Source organism: Tenebrio molitor, chromosome 1 (genome assembly GCF_963966145.1).
Source record: "Tenebrio molitor chromosome 1, icTenMoli1.1, whole genome shotgun sequence".
In the NCBI taxonomy this organism is placed as follows: Eukaryota; Metazoa; Arthropoda; class Insecta; order Coleoptera; family Tenebrionidae; genus Tenebrio; species Tenebrio molitor.
In genome coordinates, this window is record NC_091046.1 from 37,332,019 (window position 1) to 37,340,331 (window position 8,313).

General features: G+C 32.3%; 1 long non-coding RNA gene across 1 annotated transcript; it reads right to left on the bottom strand.

Annotated features, from left to right (window-relative positions):
* Positions 1-516: 516 nt before the first annotated feature.
* On the bottom strand, positions 517-6,675 carry LOC138137517 (uncharacterized). Its single transcript, XR_011161778.1, has 3 exons — positions 6,162-6,675; positions 3,502-6,101; positions 517-783 (listed from the first exon to the last, which is right to left on the bottom strand). It is a non-coding gene; the product is annotated as an uncharacterized lncRNA (long non-coding RNA).
* Positions 6,676-8,313: the final 1,638 nt, after the last annotated feature.

Here is an 8,313-nt window from a genome sequence, read left to right on the forward strand (position 1 = left end):
CACGTCGATCTAAAACTTTGTCATTGCCTACTTCATCGTTATCCTAAATTTTGCCGGAAATGTTCAATAAATAGGACATATTTTTAAGGTATTATATTTTTTGACAATTTTTTTTTTATTAGAAATTCCTTTACTCAAAATTTAAGTAAATTGTGCAAGATTTTTCTATAAATATTTTAAATATAAGAATGTGAATAAACAAAAAAAAAACATGTCTTATCTTTCTTATTGTTTCCAGTGTGTTACCGAAAATATGAATTTAAATAGCACAATTTTACATGGATAAACACCTAGATATTTGACTAGACAATCTTTGTAAATTTGCACAAAAAAGATACAATAGTTTTAAATAAATTAATAATGACTTGTTAGTTTTGAACTTGATTTATTATAAGAAAAAGATAAGAAAAAACGAGCAAATAATGATAAAAGAAGAATTTAACTAAACGTCAAATAAGAGCAAGGACTTTATTTCAAATGGTCATAAAAATACAATAGTTTGACTTTTAACTGGTATTTTGCAATTATAGTAATGTACAAACAGGTAAATACCAGTGATCCAGATCAATATGAACTTGGTGATAAAAGAAGAATCTCAGGTTAGTTTCATAATACTTTCATATTTTCCCTGTTACGAATGAAGTGATAAGGAGGAAATGACTGTTCTGAAAACAAGAAAAAAAAGTGTTATTAAAAATTAGATTTGTAGAGAAGTTAAAAAAAATATATATGATAGTCAAGTGTCATCCTCCATCCAATAGTGAAAGTTTTTATGTCGGTCGACTGAAACAAAAAATAATATCAATAAATTTTAGCATAAATAAATGGATTCACGTTGTTTTGGTATTATGGGACGCCATGGAAATTTTGTATTGAATTTAGTAAGTTTGAGGTTATAAATAGCGTCAATGTCTAGTGCATTGTTGTCAGTTTTACTAGTTTGCAATAGAAGAATACATCGCGAGAAATTCAGCAACATGTTATGCTCGTTATGATAGGTCTGCATGACAGGCACTTTAGTGCCAACGTTAAAAAAATAAACCATGGTCTCACAATATGCCAAAACCACATAAACGGTGTTTAGATAGCATTTAAATACTTAAAAAATGCCTTCATTGTTGAATAGAGAATCGAAAAAACCTTTAAAAAAATGTAGCATCTGATGAGTGATGACTGCCGTTTAAAATCTTTGAGTTGCCCCAGCTTGCTGGATGGGATAAAGAAAGTGTCATTTCAACCATTTAAGAATGTAAATTGACTTGCCAGCGGATTTTTGCCAGAAATCAAAATTAAGGAATTTTCTTCTAAACTTTAGGTTTCAATCTCAACTTCATATGGGGTACAAGGTTACCCTCAACGGGGTGAATCATGATTAAACTATCAATAAATGTATTATCAATAAATCCCTCACAAAAAGTAGGACTATGCCAATCATAGACATAATCTGTTAATCCTTCATATAAATTTAAGGTTAAATCTTGTCAGCCAAAATGTTTGATGATAAAGTAGCATACAAAATGGCAGGTATTTGTAATAAAAAATGCTCAAACAAACAACTTAAAAAATTGAGAGCTTTATCTGTAAATAATTTTACTATTACTAGGACGCTACGATCCCATCTCACATAAAAAAGATCCCGATAGAATTTTAAAAGAAATTTGTTTATTAGGAATTTGAAATATTACGAAGTGTTTTTTAGAGAAGTTATAGTATTTTACAGTAGAAGTCCGTTAGGATAGCCTTTACTGCCGAGCCAGAGATTTTGTGAGACGAGCTCGCAGAGCGAGTCGAATAATACTGGCGAGGCTGTAAAGGCCCTAACGGACGTGTATTGTACAATCGTTTTTGTAATATCTCTACGATTCGTTCACAATTATCTTTTTGAAATACATTTTTTTCGACGCCATCGAAAAAACCGAATGATTAATAAGTGTGCGGAGGACGTCGTCATGTCAACCGTTGTTTGTGAAAAAAAATTGTTTCAATGTTGTTTGTCAGATTTGTTCAACGCTTAACTTTCCGTTGAAAATAAATGAATGAAATCAATAAAAAATCGCAATCAAGATATGCCCGATGTCCGGAAGTGAGGTATCGTTATTGCCTGCAAAATCGCGCTTGTGTTAGTCTTAAAATTGTGAAGCATCATCTTCGATCTTGTCTACATTTGCTGCTGTTTGTCAGATTTGTTCAACACTTAACTTTCCGTTGAAAATAAATGACTGAAATCAATAAAAAACCGCGATCAAGATATTTCCCGATGTCCGGATGGCCGCAGAGCAAGTGAGAGGTCATCGTTATTCCCTACAAAATCGCGCTTGTGTTGGTGTTAAAATTCTGAAGCATAATCTTCGATTTCGTCTACATCTGCTAGTGGCATACGGATTTCGATTAATTCAAGGTGTGTCCCATAACATTAAACATTAATTCTTGTACCAATTGTAAAAAAGTTGAAAAATAAAGTTTAGATCTACGTTGCTATAGTTATTTAGTCATTCATAACGGCCGCTCCCGCTCATAACGGACACCCTTAACGGACTCCGGCCGTTATGAGGTTGTTTACATGGTGACAAACAATCCGGAAAGCCACCTTTAACAACTAGATATTACAAAAAAAACTTTTCGTCCTATTTAACAAAATCTGCTATTATGGAACGTTAATAGTACTGGGTGCCCCAAAATTCGCGGAACAACTCAATGGGGCAATGTCAATTCATGTGAGAAGATAATGAGAAAAATAATTAAAAAATTCTATACCTCTTAGATTTGAAGATATGGGGGCTCAAAAGGTGCAGCTTTGATCTCGTTTCTTTTAAATTTTAAAATAGTATATTTCAAACCAAGGTAAGAAAGTGGTTTCTTGCAGACCGCAGGAAAAGATTATAAACCGAGTCGTAGACGAGGTTTGTAAGTGCCTAAGGTCTGCAAGGACACTTTCTTAACAAGGTTTGAATACAATTTTTTTCCCTACCGGCACAACTTTGTTGAAAAAAGTCAAAAAAGATGGTTATATTCGTGATTAAAACGAAAATTTTGAGAATTGAATAGTAGGCTGTGTTATATGTTTAATTAACTTGTCATCGCATTTGAAGATTTGAGGTTTGTTCGAAAATTTGATATAAACAGGGTAAAGTAATCTACCTACCTAGCTTATCTGTTTATTTTCCAGATTATATGATTGACCTACCAACTTACTTCATTGAATTGGCTTTCATTTATCAATAACTTATTTCACTTTTGACACTTTTGACATTTGTATTTTGGTACAGTTTTACCATAAACATTTCATGATTAACTTTCTTACCTTAGCGAGAAAGTTGAATTTTCTCACCTCAAATGAGGTATCCACAGCCTACATTTCTAACCGGTAGGGAGAAAAAGATTTTGACTATTTGTCTTTTACTAGTCAGTGGCATAATAATTCTGAACGATTGTAATCAGGTTTGCAATTATTTTATTCATTATTTCCAGCATTTCCAAGTAGTAATTTTATGTCCGTTTTACCTCAAATAACGTACGGCGACATGGCTTTAATTTTTCTCCCGCATTTCCATGGATACAACAAAAATGAAATATTTGCAGACTATTGGGATACATGGAGTGTTTTTAAATGTTGCCACATTTGGTGCAACGAATAGGTTCATATCTTCTACAAAAAAGAAGATTGATCTTTTTTAACATTTTTACTTGATCTTTTAATGACTACTTAAAAACTTACTGCTAAGTTGTTCCGCGAATTTTGCGGCACCCAGTATATTATTATACGAGTTGAATAAGACGCTGTATTATCACATGAGCGTGTTTAAAGCACGACGAGCGTAGTGAGGGTTGGCAACAGATATATTTCACAAAAACCTCCTTGATAGCTTCACTCGTTACCTTGACGCCTGACGTCAAACGTCTGATGTTGCCAATATAATAAAAGCTAAAAGTTACCAAAAACAGTTTTATAATGTGACTCATTATTAAACTGTTTTCGATATTATAATGAGCCCATTTGTAACGCAAAGTAGATAAAAGTGTTTTATCTAATTAATCTACTGACGTTAGTGAACAGAATTCGAATTTTTGTAAGCTATGTCATTGTTACTGTACTCGTATGTTAAATTATTCTTATTTGTGAGTCATTCAGATCATGTAGGATGAATCTATTCTAAATTTAAAATTGTTTAGTAAATTTTCTGGATGACTAAGCATCCCAAGGCAGGTAAGTGTAAGTACGTACTCATATCACATGAATCAAAGGAAACCAATTAGATTTCAATGTAGGTTGAATTGACAAAATCTATCAAATATCTGATATGACTTATGATAAAAACAAGTGTATGGTCATTATGGTTGGTCCACTTTATGTTCGTTCAAAAAACAATTCACACACAAGTGTAGATATCGCAGTATTAATTGATACATTTAATAGATAACTTCACAAATTCATTAAACACAACGCTGAATCTTTTTATTACAAAACATTTACAAAATTGTTAAACAATTTGTCACGAGGATTTCACAGTCTGAAAAATCATATTCGGAAGATTTTTTGTCAAACTTTACTTTACGAATGTGAAAAAAAAAATATTGTTGTACACTTCTGTGCAATAAAATTAAGCACAGCAAATATTTTGTAGTCTAAACGGCACATGACGAAATTCCTAGCAACAAAAATATTTATGTAAATCAGTCATTTTTTTAGGAATGTCAAATAGCCGTGTCATTTAGACAACAATTTTATCAGTTACTAATTACTATAGACCCGAATTATACCTATTTACAACTAAAATATTGCGAAAAATAGTCATAAGACTTGTGTTTAATTTTATTGCACAGAAGTGTACAGTTACGGCCACGGAATTTCATCAGTTATTTTACTGTCAATTCGAAAAAACTTGTGTAGCCTAAACTTTATTATCATTATGACTGATATTCAAAATTTTTGTGACAGAAATTCTGTCACGCACAATAAAAATCACAGTGCCACCAATAACGTTTTTGACATCCATGTCAAAAATTCCAATGTGGGGTTAGACATAATATAAAACCTATTTTACAGCTAATGTCAGTTGAATGACAACGACTGACGAAATTCTGTGGCCGTAACTGTACATAAATTTAATATTCTGTTTAACTGAGCTTCGAGTAGGTCTACAGGAATATTCAAAAAGACTATAACAACAAACAACATTAAATGTTATACAGGGTAATTCTGAAATAACTTTGGAGAAAAATGTGGAGTATCCTGGATACAAAATAATTCTGCGTAAGTGACTTTTGGGGGTGAAACCAAAAGGATGGAAATTACTCTATATCCTTGTATTTTGGACACCTATGAGTAGGGAAAATTTGTCCGAATTTCTTCACTTCATTAGCAACCATTATTATATCAACTCCACAATAAAGTCGTAGGTGCAAGCACACTACCTACTTTTTAAATGTTTCTATGGAAGTGATCGAAAGGAATAATGTCACATTTGTGACTGTGATCTTTTACCTTGATTATTGATTATTGTTGCTAAATCACCAGTTTAATCAATTAATCACCTTTAACTCAGCAGCGTACTAACAATTTTGACCAAATTTTCAATCATTTGTATCTCGAAAACGAAAAAAAGTTTTATAAGAAATTTTTTTTGTCTATGATTTCTTCTCATCATCACCAATTACCGGTTTTTTTCCAAACTTATTTCAGAATCACCGTGTAAATTCGAACTGCTTTTTATTTTCAAAATTGTTAAGTACCGTGCGATCGAAAATAAAAAAAATCGATATTGCCATGATTAATATTCTTCAGTTGGCACCACGTACAAATTTAATTCGAATGTCATTACAATGGTAATTGTCTTATTAATTATTGACTATTAAAATTTGCTATTACAATATGTTCACTTTAGAGCAACAAATTTTCATTGTCCAGTGTTTCTTCAGCAATAGAGAAAGGCTTGGTTCTATTCGACACCTCGAGTTTTTGAGGAATTTCAACAAAAGTTTCTGGACTTTCAAGGCACTTAACCAACAACTTGCCCAGAAAGTCTACAAATGCGTAAACATGTTTTTGGAAACAGGTAGTGTTCTGCGCAAAAAAGGCAGTAGACGACCGACAAAAAGATCAGCTGAAAATATTGAAGAGGGTAAACAAAGAATTAATGCAGAGATTAACTCAAGAAACTAACCTATCATTTGGTACAGTTCAGCTTATCCTTAAAAAAGATTTGCACTTCTTTCTCTATCGTGTGTCTGTTGTGCATGAAATTACTCCTTGACAATAAGAGCCCCCACAACCGACAACAACCTCTCTGGATAATATTGATTGATCGATGATCCTTGGATCGATTTATAAACAAACAAGCGGCGTGCGCGTGCTCTTTATGAAAATCAAGATTTCAACGTTCTCAAAATCACTAACCTAATTTTTTAGACGGACATCTGTTAATTTTTGAAATCTCACGAATTGCCAACTGAAATGTTTGGTCATCGCCTAATCAAATTTTTTTCGATCTCACGGTATTAGTATTAGTATTTGGTACTTAGCATTAACAAGAGATTGTTACTTACAATAGAACCATTAACGAAGTTGTTTGTCAATTGTCTGTCACATAATACATTTTCAACATATTCCAGACAATTTATTAGTACATCACTTAAGTTCATGATGTATTAAATTTTTACTTGTTTATTTAATTGTTAATTATTTTTCGTGCCTTCGGCCGGAATTTGGTAAATTACAGATCTCGAAATCGTCCAGAAACACATGCATTGCCGGCCTAGTCCGGCTAAAAGTAGGGATTTTGAGTTGTCATCGGTTTCGGTTGGCATTTGTTATCAGAATTCTATCAAACGTCAATGTTTGTTCTGTGGATGGCTCGTTAAAAAGGTTTTTCTATTTATAACAACGTACAAACTACAAAGAAGCAATATTTAACTAAAATTAATTAATTAAAATTACGTTTCGAGCCACTTCTTGAATATGGGCTGGTGTATTTATTACAACAAATGTTTCAGGAAAATGTCAAAAACAAAACAAATTAATTAAATTTAATAAATGTCAGGAAACAAGAGCGATGTTGATTTTAAAATTTAAACGTTTAAATGTAAGTGTTGCCAACACAAAAAAAGTCCCTAATACCCCTTATTAAAACAAGTGCTTTAACTTCCATTTAACAAAAATCCGCAGAAGTCGCCATGAAAATTTTTGTGTATCACACGTCCATTCGTACTTACAATACTCGTCTATCGACTCGTACTGCAAACCGTACTCATGCTCGCAAACGTGCAGTTTCTGGCCTAGTGATACAAATAACTATTAACACTCCAGCCTTTATACAACCTGTCCCAGAACTGCATCCCCATTGGCATGTGCCGACAGTAAAAGAGACTCTAAGATGACTAAAATAAATATTCCTGTAGTTCACATAAAGTTTTAAATTTCATCAATCCCAGAAACTCGTCTTCGGGTATTACTAAAAAATCGGACAGGTTGCTAGACAGCAAAAATAATTATTAGATAATTCAATTCAGCAAGGTTTTGCCTGCGGTTTTGCTCACGTAAATGTTCGTATAACTTTCTGCTTGAACAGTCCATCAACCACTGCAGTGCTGTGATAGAAAAATAAGTAGCTAAATAAATTTCGAGAAATTATAAGTCCGTTTAAAAAATCAACTAATATAATCTACAAATTAATAAATTAAAGCAATTAAGAATTAAGAAACGAGGAGAATAAGGTAGATACTTTCGACTTTTTAAAGAATTTAAAGTAAGAATTAAATTAAAAATTAACTGACGGTTAGGATTGAAACTTAAAAAACATAAGACGTGATACGACAGAACCGCATACTGCATTAAAGAAACAAGCGGGGAGAGCTTACTAGATCTCAATAACTTGGCATAGATTTATCGTTATTGTGCAGCTTCCTGATATCATAACGCGATGAAAAAAAGTGCAGAACACAATCAGGAATGTCATAACTTTTTAACATATTTCGTTTGAAGAAAATCGATCGATCTGTTTTTGAGTTAACACGTATCTAACTCCAAAAAACTCGAAATAATAAACAAACACTCCAATTTTATTTACAGATATACCGGGTGCCAGCACGAAAAATTCGGATGAGTTTATCATTGAATCTTGAAATTTCAGGATGTAGCTTAGTATAGTTGCACCTCGTTACTGCGTTTTCAACCTCACTTCAAAATTTTAAATGACTTTCATTATTTTTAATGATGGATTATGAAAGATGATATGATTGCTGTTATCAACAATCTCTCTTATGTCGATTTGTTTATTGTATTTTGGAGTTAAAGGAAAAAGTTATGTTCATATGATT